Source organism: Pelophylax lessonae, assembly GCF_965119305.1.
Source record: "Pelophylax lessonae genome assembly, chromosome: 11".
NCBI classification, from domain to species: Eukaryota; Metazoa; Chordata; class Amphibia; order Anura; family Ranidae; genus Pelophylax; species Pelophylax lessonae.
In genome coordinates, this window is record NC_138778.1 from 122,857,135 (window position 1) to 122,884,778 (window position 27,644).

The 27,644-nt window shown below is 45.5% G+C and overlaps 1 protein-coding gene and 1 pseudogene across 2 annotated transcripts in view; one reads left to right on the forward strand and one right to left on the reverse strand.

The window, feature by feature from the left end:
• The window catches only part of LOC309567170 (uncharacterized protein), a 563,610-nt gene that overhangs the window by 195,413 nt on the left and 340,553 nt on the right, over positions 1–27,644 (reverse strand). The gene's annotated exons all lie outside the window — the stretch shown is intronic.
• LOC309567171 (NACHT, LRR and PYD domains-containing protein 12-like) overlaps positions 2,516–27,644 on the forward strand; it is a 37,115-nt pseudogene continuing 11,986 nt past the window's right edge. Inside the window, exons 1-4 of the transcript XR_014226118.1 lie at positions 2,516–2,702; positions 5,820–5,858; positions 7,819–9,549; positions 16,272–16,418. The product of XR_014226118.1 is annotated as an NACHT, LRR and PYD domains-containing protein 12-like (transcript). The remainder of the gene's footprint in view (positions 2,703–5,819; positions 5,859–7,818; positions 9,550–16,271; positions 16,419–27,644) is intronic.

Consider the following 27,644-nt stretch of genomic DNA (forward strand, 5'->3'; position numbering starts at 1 on the left):
TGGTTAGATGCATTAATGTAAAATGTATTTCTCTAATCGCCTTCCAGGACGGCCCAAACATGAGAGATGATAGGCTCCTCCTACCGGAAACAATCAATTAAACATGGTTAAAAGGCCCCACCCTTCCCTCTATCCTCAGTTTAGATTGTGTTCCTTCCTACGAAACATTTGTTATTTTTCACTGACCTGCAGACTTTTTTGATAGTCCTATGGTCCCCCTGTGAGCCAGGTTCAGCAAAGCCATTGTGAGTGGAGCTCTACCTGCCACCCCTCCCGGGTTTCTCACAGGTCGCCTCTTCTTTCGGTAAAACCGTCGGTCACCCGGGTGATTCCTCTAGGTTTTCTCACCGATCCGTTTTCCCGGCGCCAGCAGCTCTCCTCCACAGATCCGGAACAAGAAAGTGGAAAAGTTCTTCTCCCTTACCAGGACCAGAGGGATGATGGGGTTGGATGCACTAGCCCAACCTTGGCAATTCAGTCTGGCTTATGCCTTTCCCCCTCTAATGTTGATCCCAAGAGTTCTTCAAAAATTGAATCACTCAGGGGACCTCCGATTGATTCTAGTTGCCCCTTGGTGGCCAAGGAGACCTTGGTTTGCAACTCTGAGGACCATGGCACTGGTTCCCCCTTGGCACCTGCCGGTTTCACAAAACCTGTTATCTCAGGGTCCGGTTTTTTGCCCAAACCCGGAATTTTTTCAGTTAACAGCTTGGCTACTGAAAGCCAACTCTTAATTTCAAAAGGTTGCTCACAGAGAGTGGTAGATACTCTCCTGTTGAGCAGGAAACCTGTTACCAAAAAAATCTACATGAAAATATGGAAGATATTTTGTACCTGGGGTAAACAAAAAGGCTTTGTCTACCCCGATCATCCTAGAGTTTCTACAGGACGGGGTTGATAAGGGTGTGGCCATTAACACCCTTAGGGTACAAATTGCGGCCCTCTCTGTGTTTCTTGACAAACGTCTGGCGAGAGAACCGCTAATAAAAAGATTTTTGTTAGCCAGACAAAGAGTTACTCCTTTGTTAAAGGACAGGTTCCCACCTTGGGATCGGACAAGGGTCCTAGAGGCGCTATCTAGGCCCCCTTTCGAACCTTTGGGAGAGATTCCCCTCAAAAGGTTGTCCCTTAAGTTGACATTTTTACTGGCCATCACTTCAGCTAGGAGAGTAGGAGATCTCCAGGCCCTTTCCATCAAAGAACCATTTATGACCGTTTGCCCGGACAGGATAGTCCTAAAACCAGATCTTCTGTATTTACCAAAAGTGGCATCTCCTTTTCACAGAACACAGGAGATTAATTTACCTTCCTTCTGTGACAACCCTAGGAACAGTAAGGAGGAAAGGTTCCACTGTATTGATGTTAGAAGAGCTCTAGTCATCTATTTAGACAGGACAAGGAATTTCAGAAGGTCAAACCATCTTTTAGTCCTTCACTCTGGACCTAGGAAAGGGTTGCAGGCCTCTAAGCCTTCAATATCCAGATGGATCAGGCAGGCAATTACCATCGCTTATGAGGCATCGGGTGTCCCAGCTCCTGTAAAAATTAAAGCACATTCTACAAGAGCCCTAGCAACATCTTGGGCCGAGAAGGCAGGAGCATCCTGGGAGCAGATCCGCAAGGCAGCCACTTGGTCCAGCCACGACACCTTCCTGAAACACTACAGGATAGAAGTTCTGTCTCAACAGGACCTAACCTTTGGACGCAAGGTCTTGCAGGCAGTTGTCCCACCCTAAGGTAGGCCGGGGGTTAATCTAGTATCCTCTCATGTTTGGGCCGTCCTGGAAGGCGATTAGAGAAAACTTACCGTTAGTTTACCGGTAACGACTTTTCTGATGAGCCTTCCAGGACGGCCGGCCTGCCTACCCGCCCTATCAAAGGGTGCAAACAAGTTTAAAAGGGGTAAGTACCTATGGATTAAATATTAAAACACCTCCCTCAAGAAATCTGGTTGTGGAAGATATTTTTTTACAACTGAGGATAGAGGGAAGGGTGGGGCCTTTTAACCATGTTTAATTGAAAGTGTTTCCAGTAGGAGGAGCCTATCATCTCTCATGTTTGGGCCGTCCTGGAAGGCTCATCAGAAAAGTCGTTACCGGTAAACTAACGGTAAGTTTTTTGATCTATTTATGAATTTCAACTGTTTATCAGTATTTTTTTTTTTGCTTTAAAACATGTGTTTACATGGTATGCATTGTTCCATGCATTTATGCATTGCACTTTTATATGTGGTAAACTGTTTAGTAGTCTTGATTCACATTTCTGGCAACAGTCTATGTACACATTTATAGGACTCTTTATAGCATTGCTGGCTGCCAGTACAGGCTTATTTGCTGTCATGTGTCACAAACTGTCCAATCAGGATGATTGTTTACGTTTAGTTATTCTCCTCTCTGCAGAATTGGTTTTTGGCATTGGGGCAAAGAGGAAACAGACCCCCGGTGATCTTATCATATATTCTCTGGAGGATCTGAAAGGATGTGACTTCAAGAAATTTAGGAACAAATTGTCTGATTTCTTCTATGAAGATAAACTTCCCATCCCCCGAGGAAGACTAGAAAATGCAGACTGTATCACTACCAAGGAGCTCCTGGTAGACACATATGGAGAAGTAGGGGCTCTAGATGTCACGATTAAAGTCTTTACACTGATCAGCCTGATGGGACCTGCAAATGACCTCCAGGAGAGGAGAGCACAATATGGTGAGTTCCTATTTATAATGACCATTTCTTACCAATTCCTGATCAATATCTGTGTGAGAAACTAGGAATGTCATACAAGGAAAGCTAGTAATATTCAATCATGTCTGAATCACTCACATGGTAACCTATATAGGAGTTTAGGACCCGGTGGAAGGCTGGGGGGGGGGGGGGGGCAGCTACAACCTTTATTCTCTGGCAGATAGAGAAATTTGTCAAGGTGAATGTATTGTAGGCAGTTGGTGTCTGATGGGCCGTGGCAGTGTTCCTATTGTAATCCTTAATATTGTCAGTAGTGGGGATGAAGGGGACCAAATGTATGACTTGTCTTGGGTCACATTCCACCCTTAATCCTTCTCTGCCATCAGGAACTTCAAACTGGACAAAATAATCTTTACTGAGGGAGTTTACAGAATAAATAAAACTTGGGCATCAAAGTTGTGGATCAAGGAAAAAGTTACAGCGTTTAGGCTCCGTTCACATATTGGCATCTCACATTCTGCCCGCAATCCAGAATAATTAATTGCGGGTTGCCTGTGCGATTCCAGTGACTTGCGATGGCACTCCAAATGAGGTGCGATTTGGGGATTGTTTCCCAACAAATCGCAGTAAAATCGCGCAGACAGAATTGCGGGCCACCTGTCGCCCAAAATAAGTTATTGTGCTTTTTTGGGCGACAGGCGTCCCGTGTTTCTGTTTGCGCAATTTTACGGCGATTTGTCAGGCGACAATCACAGCAAAATTGCGCCGCATTTGGGGTGCCATTGCAAGTCACAGGAATCGCATGGGCGTCCTACAATTTGCAATGATTCAGGATCGTGGGCAGAATCGCGATGATTCAGCCTGCGATCTGAGTTGTCAATATGTGAATGGAGCCTTAGAAACAATCTAAAAAGAAAACAGGAGAGCAGAGTAACACCTTTCCAGGATGCTGGCAGTTATTCACCAGTGCACAATGACTTCACTCATCATGCCGGACAGTGCAATACAGTAGCAGCCACGTATCCATAAAAACATAGTGGAGCTTCAAGTGAAAAAATAACAAAAATGAAATTATATAATGTTGATGACCAGCCGACCACCACGTTTAACATAAATAGAATTCAAAATCCATTAGTGTGTAAGTTCCACAAATCTTGCTGTAAAACACATGTGAAGTGAGACTTCCACCACTTCCAAAACCAGTTAGAGGATATGAAATCTAGAGGTCAAGTATCACTTAGGATATGGTACCATTCCTGTACAGGATTCCAGATTGGTCACAGCCACCTCCAACTTCATGCAAGCCACCACAAGTATTGACAGTGCAAGTAATCCACAGTATTGTTTTATAAAATCAATCCATAGATAGTAATGATATTGCCTCAATAACAACTGTCACTACAAGTGCACCCAAGCTTAAATAAACGCCATCTACAATGTTGGCAGCATGCATAGTGATGTCAGCACATATATCTGAGAGCTCCAATTAACACATTTTATCACCATAGGATATCCTCAAGGGCTACCAACTCTACCCTTCCACCTTTCACTTCTCTAAACAGGAAACACCCAATTTGCATAAGTGGAAGTATATTGGTATATACTTTATATATATATATATATATATATATATATATATATATATATATATACTTGGATAGTAATTGTTTCAACAATGATACTTAAAGGTTTTGCATGATTAATCGTTTTATCCTTGGTATATTAGCTTTTTATGTAATAAGAAGGGTTGGTGTTATTGTGCCATGACAACTGACTGCCCTAGTAAATGGATAGGATCACCATGTGGGATTGTGGCTGTTATGTATGTCGGGAGGTGCAGTGTGGTGTGGCGGCAGTAATGACACAGTCCAGGTGCAGAAAAAAACTTGAAGAAAATGGCAACTACAAACAACCCAGTGAGGACGTGCCACTCAGCATAACACTCAAAGTTCAGTTAAATGCAGAGATGTAGTGGGAAGAGATGCACAGACCGAGTTTGTTTTCAGAGGGCGGAATGTGGCCTGGCTGGTCCGATCCCAAAGAAGAGGCTTCCTTGTAAGATTGCGATTCCCTAGCCCAGTGATGGCGAACCTTGGCACCCCAGATGTTTTGGAACTACATTTCCCATCATACTCATTAACACTGCAGAGTGCACGAGCATCATGGGAAATGTAGTTACAAAACATCTGGGGTGCCAAGGTTTGCCATCGCTGCCCTAGCCTGTCCCTACTCATGTGGAACCTTTCCCTGCCACCATCACTTTTCCTGACAGACAGGTGCTCTTTACTTACACTAGCCACTTTGCAAACCTGTGCTGCACCTGTTGCTGTGTACCTGTACCTGCCAGTTCACCAGTCTACCTGCTGTTCTGCACCTGTTGGCGTGTATCGCATCTGCCAGTCCACGAGCCTGCCCACTGTTTGGCACCTGCGGCACGTACCTTCCATCCAGGATCTCAAACAAGGCACCTGTGCCACTCTGTGCCCTGTTATATCCTTTCACCACCTTCAGGAAAAACAGGACTAGAGATGTAAGGGAAAACCCTCCCGTCAGCTTGGCCTTAACCAGGTACGTGACACTGACCTCACAAATGCGCTTCTGGAAGAATGATCAAACATTCCCATAGACACACTCCTAAACCTTGTGGACAGCCTTCCCAGAAGAGTTGAAGCCGTTATAGCTGCAAAGGGTGGGCCAACTCACTATTGAACCCTACAGACTAAGACTGGGATGCCATTAAAGTTCGTGTGTGTGTGTGTAAAGGCAGGCGTCCCAATACTTTTGGTAATATAGGGTATGTATCCTTTTTGGTAATAAAACTGTTACACTTGGCTGTCTATTAGTTCTGATGTAGAAAGTCACATGTATAATTTAGGTGTGTTGCAAAGACTTTAAGTGAAAGGCAACCTGATTTCCACCAAAATGTATCACTAATTTGCTTGATAAATGTTCCCCTAATGACTTTACAGAGTCACTCAGCATGCCGTACAGTGTAATACAATAGCAGCCACTTGTCTATCTCACAGAACCTCCTCCACATCTGTGTCTGTATTCCAGAGACACTCTCATGAGTGTTGCTAGGTGTACTGAGCCTTGTGTCATGGGAACCACCTAAATATATATATTTTTATTTTCCAGTCAAACGGAAGAAGATGACACACGACAACAGATTTTTAGGTAAGTAGGACATCCACGTTTGATATGAAATCTCTACCGGATAAACATTTTGTTCTGTTGTAATCTGGATGACTTGTACATAGTTTTGGACACATCCACCATCCTGTATTTCATGGGATATCTTCTTCTAGGGTTCCATTTTCGGGTTTATGGTTAACCACTTCTGGACCGCCCGCTGTCGGTACTTTGACGTTAAATACTGGGGTTATGGCAGCAGATGGCAGATAGCTGCCATAACCCTGGTATTTTTTTTAACGACAGGCATTCCGCTTTAACATAAGAGTGGATAGCCCTCACTCGACTCTATGGCCTTGGAGGACCAGAGCGACGTCATACCTCAGTGCCTAGCAACAGACTTAAAGAGCCCATTTTTTTTTCATTATGAAAACAAAATGACTTTTTTTTTCTTTTTTAGTGTAGATGGGAGGTGTGAGGTCTTTTTGAGCCCAGATCTGCCCTGCTTATTTCTATTGCAAGGGATGCTTACATTTCTTGTAATAGGAAAAAAAGTGATCAAAAATTATAATTTTTTTTTTTTAAAGTGTAAAAATAAAAGATAAAATAAATAGGGGAAAAAAAATTAAAGCGCCCTGTCCCCGTTAGTTTGCACGCAGAAGCGAACGCATACGCAAGTCGCGCCCACATATGTGAACGGTCTTAAAACCACACATGTGAGGTATCGCCACAATCGTTCGAGCGAGAGCAATAATTTGAGCCCAGGCCTCCTCTGTTACTCTAAACTGGTAACCTGTAGAAATGTTTAAATTGTCGCCTATGGGGATTTTTAAGTACCAAAGTTTGTCACCATTCCACGAGTGCGCAATTTTGAAGCATGACCTGTTCTGTATCTATTTACTCGGTGTAACATTATCTTTCACATTATAGAAAAAAATTGGGCTAACTTTACTGTTTTCTTATTTTTTTTTAAGCCAAAAAGTTAATTTTTTTCCCCGCTGCGCAAATACGGTGTGATAAAAAATATTGCAATGATCTCCATTTTATTCTCTAGGGTCTCTGCTAAAAAAAAAATATATATATATATATATATATATATATATATATATATATATATATGGGTTCTTAGTATTTTTCTAGCAAAAAAAACAGATTTCAACTTCAACCTTAAAGCGGAGTTCCACCCTGGGAACGTTTTTTACCCCGGGACAGTCAGGGCTAGTGCATTCCACAATGGCTAGCCTCTGATTTGTCCCGGGTTGCACTTACCTTTTAGAAGAAATACTTACCTTGAAAATGTATTGTCCAGCGCTGCCATCTCAGGTGTGGACAGCTTGAAGCCAGCGCAATCCTCTTCTGTGTCCTCTTCCGTCTTCTTCGGTCCCACGATGCACTGCACCGGCCCCGCCGTCACTTCCTGTGCCGCAGCGTCATCCCTACACAGCTTCTGGGCATGCCCAGAAGCTGTTTAGCAAGGTATGACGGCGTCTGCACCGGAACTGGCGTCGGGGCCGGTGCAGGCGCATTGAATCCTGGGAGCAATGACGTTCAGCTCCCAGGAATCAATGCAAGCCAGGGAAGTGACGAATCGCCGTGGCCGCCGAGGGGAGGAAGAGGAAGTAAGGTAAGTATATATTCTTCTAAACCAGCTAAGTAAAAAAAAAAAATTGTCATTATCCATTTGTTTTTCAGGTGACCCCGGGCATGAAGATGGAGGTAAGTATCATTTTAGGGTGGAACTCCGCTTTAACTTCAAATAGGCTTGGTCCAGAAGTGGTTAAAATATTTCGGTCCAGAAGAGGTTAAAAAAGGGGTCTCCAGTTGTTCAGGAACTACAATTCCCATCATGCCTAGTCATGTCTGTGAGTGTCGGAGTTTTATGGGATGTGTAGTTCCGCAACAGCTGGAGGGCCGTAGTTTGAGGATCCCTGGGTTAAAATATTGTCTTATAAATGCTATTTCATGTGTGTATGAGGAATAAAATATTCTCATTTCTCATATAAAGAAATACAGGAGGAATACAGAGAGTCTGCAAAAATTACCTTCCAAAGGATTCTAGAATATAATTCCCGTTTGGGGGAGGCTGTTCATCTAAAGAAAATATTCACCAAGTTATTCATGAGAAAGGGATACCAGAATAAAGCGGGAAAAGAACAAGAAATACGGAGTTCAGGTAGAAGTTATCTACAGATCATGAAGAAAAGATCTTCTGATGAATACTCCCCAACCACAATCCAGGCCCTCTTTGACCCCGATGAAGATGGATTCGTCCCTAAGATTGTGGTGTTACAAGGAGCTGCTGGGATTGGAAAAACAATGACCTCCAAGAAAATCATGCTGGACTGGGCCTCTGGGGATCTCTACCAGGACAAGTTTGACTTTGTGTTTTATCTGAGCTGTAGAGAAATCAACACCATCCCTGGAAACATAAGCCTTGTGGGACTTTTATCCAGGTCCTGCATACTGCCGAGTTCAGATGACCTGGTGTCTATTCTGGAGGATCCTGGAAGTCAAAGAAAACTTCTTACCATAGTTGATGGGTTTGATGAACTGAGGTGGACTCTGAAGGAGGAATCTGAGGTATGTCTTGATATTTCTTTGGAAAGCCACAAAGAAATAATTCTCCAAAGATTGCTCAAGAAACAGGTTCTCCCAAAATCTTCTCTGATCATCACCACGAGGTCACTGGCCATGGAGAAACTTAAGACATTCATCCAAGATTCTCGCAATGTGGAAATCCAGGGATTTACAAGGGAGGATCGAGAGGAATTTGTCCATAAATTCTTTGGAAATAAAGAAAACGCAGACAAGGTTCTTAGTATAATAAAAGCCAATGAAGTTCTATACACCATGTGTGCCATCCCAATCACATGCTGGATTGTCTGCACTGTAATAAAACAAGAAATAAAAAAAGCTTTGGGTTTAATTCAGTGCAATACGATGACTTCGATTTACCTTCTCTACCTGGAGGTTTTACTAACCCATCACAGCAAGAAGGAGCAGTCTGTAGACAGGAAACAAGCCTGTCTGAAGAAGCTGTGTGCTCTGGCCAATCAGGGAGTTCTAAGCCAACAAATTTTATTTGAGAAGAAAGATTTAGAAAGACATGGGCTTTCTCTGTCCGAGGTGGAGTCTGTATTTCTGAATGAGAACATCTTTCATTGGGACGTCCGCACCCAGACCTGCTACAGCTTCATCCACCTAAGTGTACAGGAGTTCCTTGCTGCTCTCTATTACGGGATGGATGACGGCTCTGGATCTATGGAAGGTACTTTCCTCCCGGAGATCTGTAAAGGGGAATCACTGAGATTTTCTAGTTCATGTTACCAACATTTAGCATTAACTGTACATTTCCTGTTTGGTCTCTTAAATGAAAAACAGGTGAAGACATTCTCCGAGATCACAGGAATCAACATCTCACTCCGAGCCAGACCTGCAATCGTAGAATGGGCCATGAAGGACATCAGACTTTCTATACTCATACCATCTTATGTCTGTATGAGACTCAGGATGAGGACTTCATTAGGAGCATCATGTCTGGTTGTACAAGTTTGGAGCTATATGGCTCACATACTGATCACTTGTGGATGAACAGTCATTTTTCCAAGCAGATGAGCTATTGCTTGAAGACTTTGAAGAATGAAAGTTTTCAGTCTTTATATTTCGTATCTCTCACTGTGGATCCAGAGTGCCAGAAAAATCTATCTCCATTACTACACAGGAGCCCAGAGGTCAAGTAAGTGATTCTGAGGATATCCTAACTGAATTCAGAGAATGGGCAGGAACCTGCTTACAGTATAACGGTGATTATCAGATATGTTCTCCATCTACCACAGTCCTGGGAACTCAGCCCTAAATGGTGGTTTCCCACATATCACCTTCTACACAACTTCTGGTAACAATCACATCATTTACATTGTATTAATACTTTCACTGCCACCCAAATATACCATTTATCACACACATGCTAAAATTTCACCAAAATGTACTACAAACCCCCGCCCCAAAAACTCTATATTTTCTTAAAGCAGAAAAAGGGGACTATAAAGATGGTCTTTATATTTTTATGTTGAATGATATCTGTGCAGAATTGTTTAACCACTTGCCAACCGCCGCAAGTAGATATACTGCGGCGGTCAGCCCCTCACAGGCAAAGTGACGTATATAAATGTCACTAGCCTGTAAAGGCTCTGGGGAGCGAGCGCGCACCACCGGAGGCACGGTCACGGACCCCCCCGGGCGTGTGACCGGCGGACCCGATGTCCGCCGGTCACTCTGCGATCGTCGCTGTAGAGGGAGAAAGTCAGGCGGCTAGTGTAAACAAGCCGCCTGTCATTCTCCCCTGTGTAGAAGCAGTGATCATACGGTTCTACTATGTAGGACCGTTGATTATTGTTCCTACAGCTCAAGCCACAGCCAATCACAGTTAGTTAGAATCATGCCCCTAGGGGGACACACAGCCCCTCCCTCTCAAATAAAGTTAACCCCTTCACTACCAGTGTCATTTTGCAGTAACAGTGTATATGTATAGCACTGATTACTGCAGTAATGTCACTGGTAACCCCAAAAGTGTCAAAAATGTCAGTCAAGGGTCCGATCTGTCCGCCGCAATGTCGCAGTACCGCAAAAAAAATCGCAGATCGCCGCCATTACGTGTTAAAAAAAAAAAAAAAAAAATGACAAAAATCTTTCCCTTTGTTAGTAAACGTGATAACTTTTGCGCAAACCAATCAAAATACGCTTTTTGCGATTTTTTTTTTTTTACCAAACATATGTAGCATAAAACAAATTGGCCGAAAATGTTAAAAATTTTTGATTTTTACATTTTTTTTTGGGGGGGGAATTTCATATAAAAAAATGTGAAAAATATTGTTATTTTTGCAAAATTGACGCTATTTTTTTGTTTATAGCGCATGATCAAAAAATCGCACAGGTGATCAAATACCACCAAAAGAAAGCTCTGTTTGTGGGGAAAAAAAGGACGTCAAATTCGTTTGGGTACGGCGTCGCACGACCACGCAATTGTCCGTTAAAGTCACGCAGTGCCGAATCGCAAAATAGGCCCTGGTCAGGAAGGGGGTAAAATCTTCCGGGGGCTTAAGTGGTTAAAACGTAAAAAAAAAAAACTTTAAGTCTATTTATAAAAAAAAACTGTGTGAATATTTTGGAATTTGCACAGAAGTCACAAAAATTCCCAGCAATGTTTGTAATATGTGTGAAATGTCAGTTTCTACATGTTGCCTTTCACAAGGTGAATGTAGCATTCCCTAACATTCATTCTAAGAGAAAATCGCCTTAAGAATCTTTGACCAGAAGATGTAAAGATTATTTGACCAATGCAGAAAGGTTTACCGAAATCTGGACCTTGGATTACCCTAAAAGAGGCTGAACCCTAAAAATTACCCGAAAAGAGGCTGAAATTGTTTTTCTACTTCTGGTGTAAAATTATGATGGCAAGCCCTCACATTTCACTTCATAGACCCCTCCAGTATTGTAATATTATTTCCCATTAAAATTTTCATTGACCTTCCCAGTGTGTCTGCACCTCATAGAGTTTGTCCAGTGTTCAGCAGTGGTGCCGTCTGACATACGGCCCTCCTCCTGCTTGGTCAGGTGTGATCTGCCAGTCATTCATTCGTGGGCAGGAATGGGTGTGTTCAACCAATAGAAGGAAAGCTTATTGTTTTGAGATCTGGGGGATAGAAATAATACCAGGGGTGTGCCATCATCATCCCAACTTTGGAAGGGCCAATTTTCTGCAAAAAACGGTGGATATGGGAATGTCTGGACTGCATGTTATATTTGGAACCAAAGCGGTGTTCCAGGATTTTCCAGAAACTGTTGATAAACTGAGACCCCTGTGTAGGAAGGCTGGAGATCGTGTGTGTGTGTGTGTGTATATGTATATATATATATACAGTGGCGTAGCGTGGGTTGTCAGCACCCGGGGCAAGGCAAGTAATTTGCGTGCCCCCTTTCAATGCAGAGAGACCAGCGTGCCCCCTTTCAATGCAGAGAGACCAGCGTGCCCCCTTTCAATGCAGAGAGACCAGCGTGCCCCCTTTCAATGCAGAGAGACCAGCGTGCCCCCTTTCAATGCAGACAGACCAGCGTGCCCCCTTTCAATGCAGACAGACCAGCGTGCCCCCTTCAATGCAAAGAGACTTACCTGCAGCGGCAGCTTCTCCTCAGTTCCCTGCGTTTCCTCGAGTCCTCCCGCCTCCTCCTTTCGGCCAATCAGGAACGGGTCTCGGACCCGCTTCCTGATTGGCCAGGAGGACGATCCATGTGACAATAGCGAATTTTCATTCGCTATTGTCTCACAATGGGTGGGCTCGGGCGCACTGCTCTGCGCCCCGGGTCCACCCTTTTTTGAAGCCTATTAGAGCCTCTGGCTCTAATCAGGTGATTAAAAAAAAAAAACACTTTGTGACAGCGCCAGGCTGCTGACTCACTCACTGCTAAACTGACTGAGCAGTGAGGAGAGGCGGCAGAGCTTGGTTTGCAACGCCACCCCACCCTACACCAATGGACAGGTGAGGCACAGTACAGCCCCTCCCCCCCGACCCGCCATTTTCAGCCATAGGGCTACTGCGCTGGACATCTCCCAGCCTAAAGATGGAGACAGCCACAGACAGTGTGTGAACTGTGTATGTCATAGTCAGACAGACAGAGTGACACTGCGGATGCGTCCCCCCCAGATGTTGCGCCCGGTGCGGCCCGCCCCCCCTGCACCCCCCACGCTACGCCACTGTATGTATATATGTATATATATATATATACATATATATATATATATATATATATATATATATATATATATATATATATATATATATATATATATATATATAATGTGTGTGTGTGTGTATGTATGTATATATATATATATATATATATATATATATATATATAGTATCTCACAAAAGTAAGTACACCCCTCACATTTTTGTAAGTATTTTATTCTATTTTTTCATGTGACAACACTGAAGAAATGACACTTTGCTACAATGTAAAGTAGTGAGTGTACAGCTTGTTTAAAGCTTCTTTCACAGGGGCGGTGCACCCGACGGAAGTCAGTTTTGCTCAGCAGGGATCAAACCGCCGATCCCCCGCTGCGCAGGAGGATGACAGCTCCGTCTCTGCTCTGTGTGCTGAGACGGAGCTGTCAGATAACCGCTCTCCTCTATGGGAGATCAGATGATAATGAACCGCCTGTCCGATTTCATCTGATCTTATCCAGTCCGATCCTCCAGACGGATGGAAAATAGGGTTTTCATCCATCCGGATTTCATGGACAGGATCAGATCAGATAGCAGCGGATGTCAGCGGAGATTTCTCCGCTGACATCCATCGCTCCATAGGGCTGCATGGAGCATCCGATCAATAATTTATATGGTTGTTTTTAATATTGTATTACATGGATGCAGTCCAAGACTTTCTTTATTGGCCAATATTTGTATTATAACTTAAGATGGTTTTTTATATTTATTTTTACGCTATTTACTGTATTTATATTTGCCATTTTAATCCTGGAATCCTGTACCAGGTATTACTACTTTTCCCTTTTTTTGGTATTATCATGATGCTTTATGTGCTGTGGGTCATACTCCCTCTGCTGGTGTATTATTGTCACCACGGCCTTATACGATTTTAATGTTTACCTATATATATCGATTCCTGTGTGTATTTATCTGATTTTGGAATCATGTACCGGAGATTGATATCTACATTTCTTTTACTTTAAGATATGATCGTGTCTAGCGGCATATCTTACGTTTAGATTTGAGGGCAGCTGTTCCAATACCTAAAATGGTGGCCGCTGCTCTTCCGGCACAATTCAGATTGAGGCTGGTCCCTGATAGGTTGTTGTGTACATATAGGGTGAAGTCAGCACACCGCCCGTATCCCCATTAAAAGTCTTTGCAGATGAGCGCGTAGGCTACGGCGTGCTGACGTCACTGCGCTGCCCCGAGGACGGGCTACATAAGAGCCGGCCGGCTTCTTTACATGCGAGTCTTTTACATCTACCATGTGAGTGTTATTTTATATTTTACTAAATAAAGGCTGTATGGTATCACACTATCCAGTCCCCTTCCTTTTTTTATGGCGCACTGAGCTCCATCTTGTGGTCAGTACCGGTAATACCATCCACTTTGGCTGTGATCTGGAGGTGTGCTGTTGCTGTGATCCTTCTGAGTGGCGTTGTGAGGAATCAACTACTAGAGTCTTATCTACACCTAATCTGGTAAGGAGACATGCATGTCACTTGTGTGGGAGCACCGTGGTGATTAGCCTTACTGGATTATTCCTTTCACTCCACTGATTTTGGAATTCATTTCTGGGACTTTAGCAGGATATACCATGAACTGATTTACTCTGTGTGTTTGTGATTTCCGGTCACAATCATTCTATATATGTCTTTCTATTGAATATATTGTTGCATATATTCATGCTTATGTCTACTCATCAAGGTTTATGAATTTAATAGACACCTGGTTTAGATTCATCCAGTGCCTTGGTTGCCCACCTGGCACTTGATGCTTGCTTATTATTATTATCTTTGGGTGATTCCTATTTATGCTATCGTGATTGGTGTAGTATATATACCTATCAGTTCTCATTAGCGCAGCTTTTTTCTACTTATTAATCTGATCAAGTCTGCCTGAAAAACTGACAGGTGGACCGGATCGGAAAGCCCATGTGAAAGGGGCCTAACAGTGCAAATTTGCTGTCCTCTCAAAATAACTCAACACACAGCCAATAATGTCTAAACTGCTGGCAACAAAAATCAGTACACCCCCTAAGCGAAAATTAGCCATTTTACCTCCCCAGTGTCATGTGACTTGTTAGTGTTACAAGGTCTCAGGTGCTCATGGGCAGCAGGTGTGTTAAATTTGGTGTTATCACTCTTATTCTTTCATACTGGTCACTGGAAGTTCAACATGGCACCTCATGGCAAAGAACTCTCTGAGGATCTGAAAAAAATAATTTTTGCTCTACATAAAGATGGCCTAGGCTATAAGAAGATTGCCAAGACCCTGAAACTGAGCAGCAGCACGGTGGACAAGACTATACAGCGGTTTAATAGGACAGGTTCCACTCAGAACAGGCCTTTCCATGGTTGACCAAAGAAGTTGATTGCACATGCTCAGCATCAAATACAGTGGTTGTTTTTGGAAAATAGAACTATGAGTGCTGCCAGCATTGCTGCAGTGGTTGAAGGGGTGGGGGGTCAGCCTGTCAGTGCTCAGACCATATGCCGCACACTGCATCAAATTGGTCTGCATGGCTGTCTTCCCAGAGGTAGGCCTCTTCTAAAGATGATGCACAAGAAAGCCCACAAACAGTTTGCTGAAGACAAGCAGACTAAGGACATGGATTACTGGAACCATGTCCTGTGGTCAGATGAGACCGTGATAAACTTATTTGGTTCAGATGGTGTCAAGCGTGTGTGGCGGCAACCAGGTGAGGAGTACAAAGACAAGTGTGTCCTACCTACAGTCAAGCATGGTGGTGGGAGTGTCATGGTCTGGAGCTGCATGAGTGCTGCTGGCACTGGGGAGCTACAGTTCATTAAGGGAACCATGAATGCCAACATGTACATTGACATATTGATGCAAAGCATGATCCCATCCCTTCAGAGAGTGGGCTGCAGGGCAGAACTCCAACATGATAACGACCCCAAACACACCTCCAAGATGACCACTGCCTTGCTAAAGAAGCTCAGGGTAAAGGTGATGGACTGGCCAAGCATGTCTCCAGACCTAAACATTGTTGAGCATCTGTGAGGCATCCTCAAATGGAAGGTGGAAGAGCACAAAGTCTCTTACATCCACTAGCTCTGTGATGTCATCATGGAGGAGTGGAAAAGGACTTCAGTGGCAATCTGTGAAGCTCTAGTGAGCTCCATGCCCAAGAGGGTTAAGGCAGTGCTGGAAAATAATGGTGGCCACACAAAATATTGACACTTTGTGCCCAATTTCGGACATTTTAATCTAGGGGTGTACTCACTTTTGTTGCCAGCGGTTTCGACATTAATGGCTGTGTGTTTAGTTATTTTTAGGGGACAGCAAATTTACACTGTTATACAAGCTGTACACTCACTACTTTACATTGTAGCAAAGTGTCATTTCTTCAGTGTTGTCACATGAAAAGATATAATAAAATATTTACAAAAATGTGAGGGGTGTACTTACTTTTATGAGATACTGTATATATATATATATATATATATATATAAGGGACCTCCTTTAAGTTTTGTTTGGAATGTGAGGTCAAAGACTGTTCATAGCCACCAATGAAAAGTCATCATCGGGTTCGGAATGAGACTGTGAAGCCAGAGGAAAGGCGGCCATATGGAAGGGGAATGTTGATTGTTATTCTTATTATTGTTATTCTTATTGTCAGAGGTAATACATTATTGATGGTAATTGTTATCTCATTATTGCGTTTTAGCTTCATGAGTTGTATTATTTCCCGTAAAGATTGTCCGGGAGAGGACAAAGCAGAGGATGAAGAAGAGTCCTCTTCTTCAGAAGATAAAGTGAAGCCTGCTAATCTTTCCTTTCTGATTAACCCGGAGAGTAAAATTCAGGAATTACGGTAAGAGAAATCTGATTATATCAGAGGGTAAGATGGTACCCTCTTTGGCTGTAAAGGACAAGAGGGTTTAGTTCCACCATAGGAGAACAATAAGGTATTTTCACACTTGTGTGACCTACAAGTTGCACAATTTTACCCCGATTTTGACGCAATTTTTTAACTGCGATTTTGATGCAATTTTGACTGGACTTGAAGCAATGCCTGCGAAATCTTGAGGTCTATAGACCTCAAAAAGCATCAAAGACTTGAAGTCACACAGATATGAACAGTACACATTGGAAATCATGGAGTACGACTTGTCATGTGACTTTGCAGTCCCAAGTCGCAGGACAATTCGCACAAGGGCCTAAAGATGGGTTTAGCCAATCAGATTTCAGTTGAAGGAGTTCAGTATTAGTTAGACGAGTCTCCTATATACATGTCAAATAAGCCTTAAAGTATATGTAAACCCTCGCTTTATAATACAACAAATTCAGTTTAACATAGAAATGAAGGGCAAAACATTTGTGTATAGATATATTAAAAAAAATAATAAACACTTTTTCCCCTTTTTTAAGTGATCCCATTCCATCTGTACTCAGCTGCATAGAAAGGTGAGGGAGGAGACACAGCAGCACACTGAGCTTCCCAGTGAAAGGCTGTGCAGGGGGGAGGTGTCAGGACAAGTCTGATCATTGGAAGAGAGCAGGCTGAGTTCCCAGAAGAGCTAGAGGACTGAGTACACTGTTTTCTGATGCCTAATGTGATCAGTTTTTAATAGAAAAGCAGAGGGATTGGCAGGAACACCATGGATTTCACACAAAGGAAGCAATACAAAGAGTACAGGAGTCTTCCTCATACCAGTACATGGTACAGCAGAAACATATCAGGGGGGGATGAGGGCAGGAGAGAACAGAAGTCTTCCTCATATCAGTACATGGTACAGCAGACACATATCGGGGGGGGGATGGAGGAGGAGAGAACAGGAGACTTCCTCATACCAGTACATGGTACAGCATACACATATCAGGGAGGGGGGATGGGGGGAGTAGAGAACAGGAGACTTCCTCATACCAGTACATGGTACAGCAGCCACATACCCGGGGGGGGGATGGAGGAGGAGAGAATAGGAGACTTCTTCATACCAGTACATGGTACAGCAGCCACATATCAAGGGGGGATGGAGGAGGAGAGAACAGGAGACTTCCTCATACCAGTACATGGTACAGCATACACATATCAGGGAGGGGGGTGGGGGAGGAGAGAAGAGACCACTTCCTCATAACAGTACATGGTACAGCAGACACATATCGGGGGGTTGACAGAACAGGAGACTTCCTCATACCAGTTATTGGAACAGAAGACGCATATCAAAGGGGGATGGGGGAAGGAGAGAACAGGAGATGTCCTCATTCCAGTACATGGTATAGCAGACACATATCGGGGGGGGGGGGGAAGAGAACAGGAGACTTCCTCATACCAGTATACATGGTACAGCAGACACATATCGGGAGGGATGGGGGGGGGGAGGAGAGAACAGGAGACTTCCTCATAACAGTACATGGTACAGCAGACACCTTTTGGGGGGAGGAGAGAACAGGAGACTTCCTCATACTAGTACATGGTACAGAAGCCACGCATCAGGAGGAGATAGGGGGAGGAGCGAACAGGAGACTTCCTCATACCAGTACATGGTAAAGCAGTCACATATCGGGGGAGAAGGAGAGAACAGGAGACTTCCTCATACCAGTACATGGAACAGCAGACACATATCAGGGGGGATGGGGGAGGAGGGAACAGGCGACTTCCTCATAACAGTACATGGTACAGCAGACTCATATCGGGGGAGGGGGGGACAGAACAGGAGACTTCCTCATACCAGTTATTGGAACAGCAGACACATATCCAGGGGGATGGGGGGAGGAGAGAACAGGAGACTTTCTCGTTCCAGTACATGGTACAGCAGACACATATAGGGAGGGATGGGGGGAGATGAGAACAGAAGACTTCCTCATAACAGTACATGGTACAGCAGACACATTTTGGGGGGATGGGGGGGGAGGAGAGAACAGGAGACTTCCTCATACTAGTACATGGTACAGCAGCCACACATCAGGAGGAGATAGGGGGAGGAGAGAACAGGAGACTTCCTCATACCAGTACATGGTAAAGCAGTCACATGTCGAGGGAGGGGAGGAGAGAACAGGAGACTTCCTCATACCAGTACATGGCACAGCAGACACATTTTGGGGGGGTTTGGGGGGGGGGATGGGGGAGGAGAGAACAGGAGACTTCCTCATACCAGTACATGGTGCAGTAGACACATATGGGGGGGGGGGGGGGGAGAAAAGGAGACCTCCTCATACCAGTACATGGTAAAGCAGTCACATATCGGGGGGAAAGATAGAACAGGAGACTTCCTCATACCAGTACATGGTACAGCAGACACATATCATGGGGGATGGGGGAGGAGAGAACAGGCGACTTCCTCATAACAGTACATGGTACAGCAGACACATAGCAGGGAAAGGGGGGACGGAACAGAAGACTTCCTCATACCAGTTATTGGAACAGCAGACAAATATCCAGGGGGGGTGGGGGGAGGAGAGAACAGGAGACTTCCTCATTCCAGTACATGGTACAGCAGAGTAGGTGACTGCTGATTGGTGGTTTGGCTGATCAGAGGGGGGGGGGGGGGCGGCCGGGGGGGACTATATACACTAATACTTTACTATACTATACAGAGACCTATTGTATAGTACCATACTGAGTACTGGACTGAGTACCTTGCGAGTACTGGATTGAGTACCTTGCGACTGAGCGAGTACCTTGCGACTGAGCGAGTACCTTGCGACTGAGCGAGTACCTTGCGACTGAGCGAGAACCTTGTGACAGGGAGTAACGGTGTGACTAAGAGTACCTTGCGACTGGGTGTAGCATTACTGCCCGGGTGTAACCTTAGCGGCTGGGAGCATCTGTAGCAACTTGGGAGTACCTTAGCGACTAGGGAGTACCTTAGCGACTGGGAGTACCTTTAGCGACCGGTGAGTACCCCAGGTTTAGTACCAGGGGAGAAAGAGGTAGTGTAGGTAACCAACAGCAGGTCGTTACTAATTATCCTCATAGAGTAGAGGGTAATAATGTCCGACAGGATTGGGGATGCCACTCTTGCTGCATGTATGCGTTCCTTTATGAGCCAATTGAGGGTGAATACTGCTGTGCAAGATGTGAGCGACTTGTTTCTCTGGAAACCCAGATCCTGGATCTAGAAAACAAAGTTGCAACACTTTGTAGCATCAAAAACCTGGAAAGGAGCTTGGACATTACCCAGCAGGTGCTGGCTTGGACCAGCATAGAGGAGGGTGGAGACGCAGGCGCCAGAGGTAGGCAGTTGGGTAACCGTTAGGAGGGGTAGGGGTAAGAGCGCCAGGGAGGCCATTCCTGAGTTGGTACACCCTAACAAATATGCCAAGTTGCATTATGATGGGGATTTCAGGTCAGGGGTGGCAGTACTGGAGCAGGCACCCTCCTCCAGCTGCCAAGGGAGTGGCGGCTCCAGGAAGGAGGGGGGCAAAGACTCAGGAAAGGTTATACAGGTTGTGGTAGTGGGGAACTCAATTATCAAGAGGACAGAGAGGGCAATCTGTCAAAACGATTGTGGTAGCCGAACAGTATGTTGTTTACCGGGTGCTCGAGTTCGGCACATTTCGGATCAGGTGAACAGATTATTGATAGGGGCTGGGGAGGACCTAGCGGTCATGGTGCATGTTGGCACCAATGACCAAGTAAGAGGTAGGTGGAGGATCCTAAAGAATGATTTCAGGGACTTAGGGAATAGATTGAGGAATAGGACCTCCAAGGTGCTTTTCTCTGAAATACTACCTGTACCTTGAGCCACACCAGAGAGGCAGAAGGAGATTAGGGAGCTTAACAAGTGGCTGAGGAACTGGTGTAGGAAAGAGGGGTTCTGGTTCCTGGAGAACTGGGCTGACTTCTCAGTTGGCTACCGGCTCTTTAGTAAGGATGGGCTGCACCTTAATGGGGACGGTACAGCTCTATTGGGGAGAAAGATGGCCACAAAGTTAGAGGGGCTTTTAAACTAGGAGACGGGGGGGAGGGTTTAGAAGTAGAGTCAAAGGACAAAAGGTATAATTGGGGTCAGCAGCGACAGTAGACCCGTAACATCAACCATTGGGGGTCTGTGCAGATAAACCTCAGACCAAACAGGAATATAAGTAAGCAATATTCACTGTCAACTTCCACAAAACTAAGAGGGGTATAGGCAAATGCCAGGAGACTGGCTAATAAAATGGATGAGTTTGAAGTGTTAGTACATGAGGATGTCATAGACCTTGTGGGAATAACAGCATTTGGTTCGACCCCTCACACGACTGGCTGGCCAATATTGAAGGTTATACTGTGTATCATAAGAACAGGGAAGGAAAAAGATGGGGAGGGGTATGTCTCTATGTCAAGAATAGTGTAAAGGTGGTAGAGAGGAGTGATATTATGGAAGGGATGAGTACAGAGTTAGAATCCGTGTGGGTAGAACTCCATAGGGAAGAAGTAAAGGGGAAAGTTAGTGTGGGAGTTTGTTATAGGCCACCCAAAGGGAGGAGGTAGAGCTGGAATTTTTATCAATGGTGGGTAGCGCGGCAAAGCTGGGATTAGTCATCATATTAGGGGCCTTTAACTATCCCGACATTGACTTGGAAGAGGGGACTGCACACTCACTAAAGGCCCGTCTATTCAGAAAAACCTTACAGGACAACTACATGTCTCAGTTGGTGGATTCTCCTACTAGAATGAATGAAGTGCTGGATCTATTAACCACTTAAGCCCCGGAAGATTTTACCCCCTTCCTGACCAGGGCCTATTTTGCGATTCGGCACTGCGTGATTTTAACGGACAATTGCGCGGTCGTGCGATGCTGTACCCAAATGAAATTGATGTCCTTTTTTTCCCCACAAACAGAGCTTTCCTTTGGTGGTATTTGATCACCTGTGCGATTTTTTGATCATGCTCTATAAACAAAAAAGAGCGACAATTTTGCAAAAATAACAACATTTCTCTGTCGCTCATTGACAGACGTAGTCTTCTTGATTCACAAGAAATGGGTTATGTTGTCTCCGCAGGAGTAGGACTAGGCAGAAAAGAAAAAACGTTCTGGCTCCACCCTAGGGGCAGTCCCAGAGGGTATATCCTCCCTCTCTCTGCTACAAGGAATCAGTTTTTTTCTGTCTAGTCAGGAGTAAGGACCTAAGTTCCTTGCTGGGATCTCTGGTCCTGGCAAGATTTTTTTTTTTAGAAAAAATATTTTTTAGTGTTTTTTCCTGTGATATCTTCAAGCAAATACGCCGTACTGGGCGACACTAGTGGTCACCCCAGCCGGCCTACGAGCGCGCGCAGACCATTGCATTGCGCTTGGTCGGCCGCGACACATTCAAGTAAGTATGCGGGGCCGGGCGACGGGCTGGATGTTGAGATCCAGTGGTCACCCCGGTTTCTGCCTACGAGCGCGTGCAGACCAGAGCTCCGCGCTGGGTCGGCCGCGACGGAGTCCCATTGGAGGGACTGACCTTGCGAGTTAAAAGTCTCGCTTGGACGCCAGGAACCAGAGAGTCGAGGCGTCCGGAGTGGTCCACAACCCCCCACCCCGGTGGAGAGGGTATTGTGAAGAGAGGGTGCCTGTCGGTTCGGTATGGTGAGTAAACGTTCCCTTTTTTCCTCGTTATGAGGCAGTATGAATTATGGGCCCCTCCATACATGGTCAGTATCTGTCTGACACTAAAAGTCCCCCTTGTAAATACAGCATGTGTTTGGTGGGAAGTGGACTTGGTTTGAGAGCTAACACTCTACCCAGCAGACTGTAGTATTACAGCAGACATAGGAGGTATAATCCTACCTTAATTGTAGTGTACCTCCTGCAGATCGATAAACCGCCATTTAGCAGAGATGCAGGTGGATGTGCTGGGAAAAACGATTTCGGCAGTCCGTCGCCATTTTGCCGTAGACCGGGTGCATGAATGTCCTCAGGTCACGCCGGCCGCCATGTTTTTGGAGTCTATTGTCTCCTGTATGGGGGCGGCCATGTTTGATGAGCCCAGCTACCTCGTGGAGAGCTGGGAACGCCGGAAGGCGTACACAGGGGGCGGAGCCACGTCCTTCTACCCAGGAAAACTAACACAGCTCTTTCCAGTCTGTAAAAGACAGACGCTGACTGCAGTTGGTTGGAAACTTCTCTGCATCGGGTGGTGAGCCTTGAGGGTCCCTCTCTCCTCTCTCTCTCTGTGGGGATCGAGAAGCAGGTACTCTGAGGGGCGCTATTGCGCTAGGGGGATACACATAAAAAAAAAAAAAAAAAAAGTTTTTGTTTTTTCTGGCAGAGGTGTCCTGAATTAACATGGACCCTGCCACTTATTTATCTCCACCGGATCCCCTCGAGGTGTCTGCAGGATCCTCCAGCACCCCACTGACGGTGAATCATTGTCAGCTATTATGGAAACTTTTGTGTCCCGGGTGGAAGTGGCTTGTCAGGGACAGGGCGCAAGAAAGCGACCCCCGCCTAACCCCTTATTATCTGAAACTTCGGATTCAGAATCTGAGCCTATTTCTGCAGTTGCAGGTACTTCATCTGGGATTGGTGTCTCGGGTACGGTCTCTTCAGACAGTGAGGAGGATGTTTCGGCATCAGCCATAGCCCGAGAGGAAGCGTTGGTAAACGCACTCATTGTATCTGTTCAAGAAACCTTAAGATTACAGGGTATTCCGTCGGAAATAGCTGAAACTGAAATCCCCTTTGGGACTAAAAAACCTATCAAAGTAGCGAAGGTTTTTCCATTGCCCAAATGTTTTGGCAATCCAATCAAAGAAGAATGGAGTCTGCCAAAACGCACTTCTGCTATTTCTAAACGCATTAACAGGCGTTATCCGTTTGAGGAAACCCTCATTAAGAAATGGACAGAACCACCTGTGGTGGATTCACCAATTGCTAGATTGAATAAAGCCACGGTTATTCCTTTAGAAGACGCCCCGTCTTTTAAAGATCCAGTGGATCGCAAGATGGAAGCTATGTCTCGCACCATGTTTTCCTTGATTGGATCAGCTTTCAGACCAATAATTGCTATTGGACTGGTTTCGCAGACTGTAACTGAATGGACCAAGTGGTTGCGCCGGGACTTAGAAGAAGTCCCTCAGGCGGTATCAGATTTGTTGGAACAAATGATACAGGGGTTACAGTTTGTGTGTGATGCGGCGTTAGACGCCACTCCATTATTGGCGCGAGCATCAGTTTCAGCAGTGGTTCTCAGGCGTACACTGTGGCTAAAGGGTTGGTTAGCCGACCAAGGTTCCAAAAAAGCATTGGCTAATATCCCCTTTTTAGGAGAGCGTTTATTTGGAGCCAACTTAGATGAGATCATTAAGGATCTCACGGGTGGAAAGAGCACCTTTTTACCGCAAAATGCTAAGGGTAAAGGAACTCGTCAAAGACGAGGGCCTTCTTTCTCTGCTCACAAAAAGTTTTTTCGTCCCGCGGGTGAAAAAATTAAGTCCTCCAAAGCTCCTTCAGGAGGCTTCAAGGGACGTTGGTCGGGCAAGCAAAAGCCCGCCCCCTCTAGACCTGAAGATGAGTCGTCCAAAGCCTGAAGGTGCGCCCCCACCCATAATTGGGGTGGGGGGACGTCTTCGCCGGTTCCCGGATCCATGGCTTTCCAGAATCCCGGACAAGTGGGTTTGCGAAGTCATAAGGTCAGGGTACAAGATCGAGTTTCGATCTCTCCCACCGGCGCGATTCTTCCCTTCCAATATCCGACTATCCCCGGATCGTTTAGAAGATCTGCGGAGAGCAGTCACGGATTTACTACAACAAGGAGTGGTAGTCCACGTTCCTTGGACAGAACGTTTTCAGGGGTTTTATTCAAACCTATTTACAATACCCAGGAAAGAGGGCAAAGTGCGTCCAATTCTGGACTTAAGGACACTCAATTCCTTTTCTCAACATAAGAAAATTCAAGATGGAATCCATTCGCACAGTAGCAGCCTTCCTGCATTCAGGGGATGTCCTAGCGTCTATAGACATCAAGGACGCCTATCTGCACATTCCCATTTTCGCAGGACATCAGCGATTTCTACGTTTTTCCGTAGAAGAGAACCACTATCAGTTTGTGGCGTTACCTTTCGGTCTCGCCACGGCTCCTCGGGTCTTCACGAAAGTGTTGGCCCCAATGTTGGCACTACTGCGCCAAAGAGGCATATCGATTCTAGGTTACCTAGACGATCTCCTGCTTCATGCAGAGTCTCCTCAGACCCTGCTACAAAATCTAGAAATTACTATAATTTCTTTACAGGAATTCGGGTGGCTGGTGAACCAGCAAAAGTAATTTCTGGTTCCCACCCAGAGGCTCGAATATCTGGGTCTAATTCTAGACACACTCAGGACAAGAGTTTTCCTTCCGGTAAGGAAACTCCGGAAGATTCAATCAGCAGTCCAGTTGTTACTATCCAACAGCTGGTCTTCCCTTCGGACTTGCATGAGGGTTCTGGGGTTGATGGTGGCTTCCTTCGAAGCAGTCCCATTTGCCCAGTCCCATACCCGAATTCTTCAGCAAGAGATTCTTCTCAGATGGAATTGGAATCCGGAATCTCTGGACTATCGGATCCGATTGAGCAAACAGACCAGAGAGTCTCTGGTCTGGTGGCTTCGGTCTCCGATGCTCAGCCAGGGAAAGTCATTTCTGCCAATATATTGGACGATAGTGACCACGGATGCCAGCCTATCCGGATGGGGAGGAATTCTCGGTCTGTTATCCGTTCAGGGACTTTGGTCCCCGGAAGAATCCAGGTTACCGATAAATGTGTTGGAACTGAGAGCGATCAGACTTTGTCTGATTCACTGGACCGAGCAGCTTCAGGGCAGCCCGGTTCGGATCCAGTTGGACAACGCCACGGCCGTGGCTTATGTCAATCACCAAGGGGGCACCAAGAGTGTCCGAGCGGCCAAAGTGGCTTGCATTCTTCGCTGGGCAGAACGATTTGTTCCAGTTATCTCTGCGGTGTTCATTCCGGGGGTGGAAAATTGGCAGGCAGATTATCTCAGCCGTCAGACTCCGGATCAGGGGGAATGGTCCCTCCATCCAGAAGTTTTCCACCAGTTGTGCCTACGTTGGGGCACCCCGGATGTGGATCTGTTGGCATCACGATTCAACAGAAAAGTACAGAGATTCGTGGCTCGCTCCCGCGATCCTCTAGCCGAGACCGCAGACGCACTGGTCACCCCGTGGGGGCAATACCAGCTAATGTATGCCTTCCCTCCTCTTGGGTTACTGCCAAGACTTCTTCGCAGGATAGAGGAGGAAGGAATTCCAGTAATCCTGGTAGCTCCGGACTGGCCTCGTCGAGCTTGATACGCCGACTTGGTCAGACTGGTGGCGGACGTCCCGTGGAGACTTCTTCTCAGGGAGGATCTACTGTCTCAGGGACCGATCTTCCATCCTGCTTTACGATCGCTGGTTTTAAACGGCCTGGTTATTGAGACCCAGGTGCTGAAGGACAAGGGATTGTCAGCTTCAGTTATTCCTACTCTAGTTAAAACAAGGAAAGCGACTTCCAGAAAGATTATCATCGTACATGGAAGTCTTATATTGTGTGGTGTGAATCCCTTGGGTTCCATCTACATCTTTATTCGGTAGCCCGAATATTGGCTTTTCTGCAACAGGGAGTTGAGTAGAAGCTGGCCTTGAGTGTTATCAAGGGTCTGGTTTCAGCATTTGCTATCTTCTTTCAGAAGCCTTTGGCTACTCATTCCTTGGTGCGGAATTTCATCCAGGGGGTGCGACACCTGGCTCCGCCAGTGCACGCGCCGTTACCATCCTGGGATCTTAATTTGGTGCTGTCGGTTCTTCAGACACCTCCCTTTGAAAATATCAGGGAGATTCCCTTGCTTACTTTATCCCAGAAGGTGGCCTTCTTGGTGGCTATCACTTCTGCACGCAGGGTGTCAGAACTGGCTGCATTATCCTGTTGTTCCCCAGATCTGGTGGTTCATAGGGATAAGGTTGTTCTTCATCCGAATCCATCCTTCCTTCCTAAGGTGGTTTCAAAGTTTCATTGAATGAGGACAGTGTATTGTCCTTCCTATGTCCTTAGCCCAATCATCCTCGAGAATTTGTATGGCATTCCTTGGATGTAGTTCGGGCGATCAGGATATATTTGAATACTACGGATTCAATTTGTAAGACGGATTCACTGTTTGTGATCATGGATGGCCCTAAGAAGGGGTTGCCTGTTCTGCTGCGACCATCTTTAGCTGGATCAGACAGACGGTGGTATAGGCTTATTTTATCTAAGGGTCGGGATCCCCCGTTCCCTGTTAAGGCGCATTCTACTCGGGCGCTTAGAGTTTCCTGGACCTTCCGCCATCAGGCGTCAGTGGTTCAGGTTTTCAAGGCGACTGTTTAGTCGTCGGTTCATACCTTTACAATATTGTATAAGGTTTATGTGATGGCATCGTCGGATGCCTCTTCTGGCCGCAAGGTTCCTGCAGGCCACTGTTTGAGGAGACTGTTGGTCTACCTCGAGGATTTGTGGGGTAGGTCTCATCTGTTTACTCGATGAGTCCTTTGATACTTCTGGTTGGCTCCGGTTGGGCCTTCTAGATTGGATTTTGATTTCTGTCAATCCCACCCCTCATTTGTGGCACTGCTTCTGGATGTCCCATTTCTTGTGAATCAAGAAGACTACGTCTGTCAATGAGCGACAGAGAAAATCGGATTTTTGTAAGATCTTACCGTAAAATCCTTTTCTCTTAGCTCATTGACAGACGTAGTACCCGCCCCTCTATCATTGAGTTGGGTTGGGTTAAATTCTCTGTTGCTGCTTTGTGACAGAACTGATGCCTTGTAGCAGAGAGAGGGAGGATATACCCTCTGGGACTGCCCCTAGGGTGGAGCCAGAACGTTTTTTCTTTTCTGCCTAGTCCTACTCCTGCGGAGACAACATAACCCATTTCTTGTGAATCAAGAAGACTACGTCTGTCAATGAGCTAAGAGAAAAGTATTTACGGTAAGATCTTACAAAAATCCGATTTTCTCTTACGTCCTCTGACAGTCGCCGCCCACTTATACAGTCTTCACTTATGGGTATTGACCTCTTATCCACAGGAGTAAGCTAGGCAGAAGATTTTGTTAAAAACACAAAACTTTGCATATACACACCTACAGGGGGCTGTCCCTCTGGTCCAATACCCCC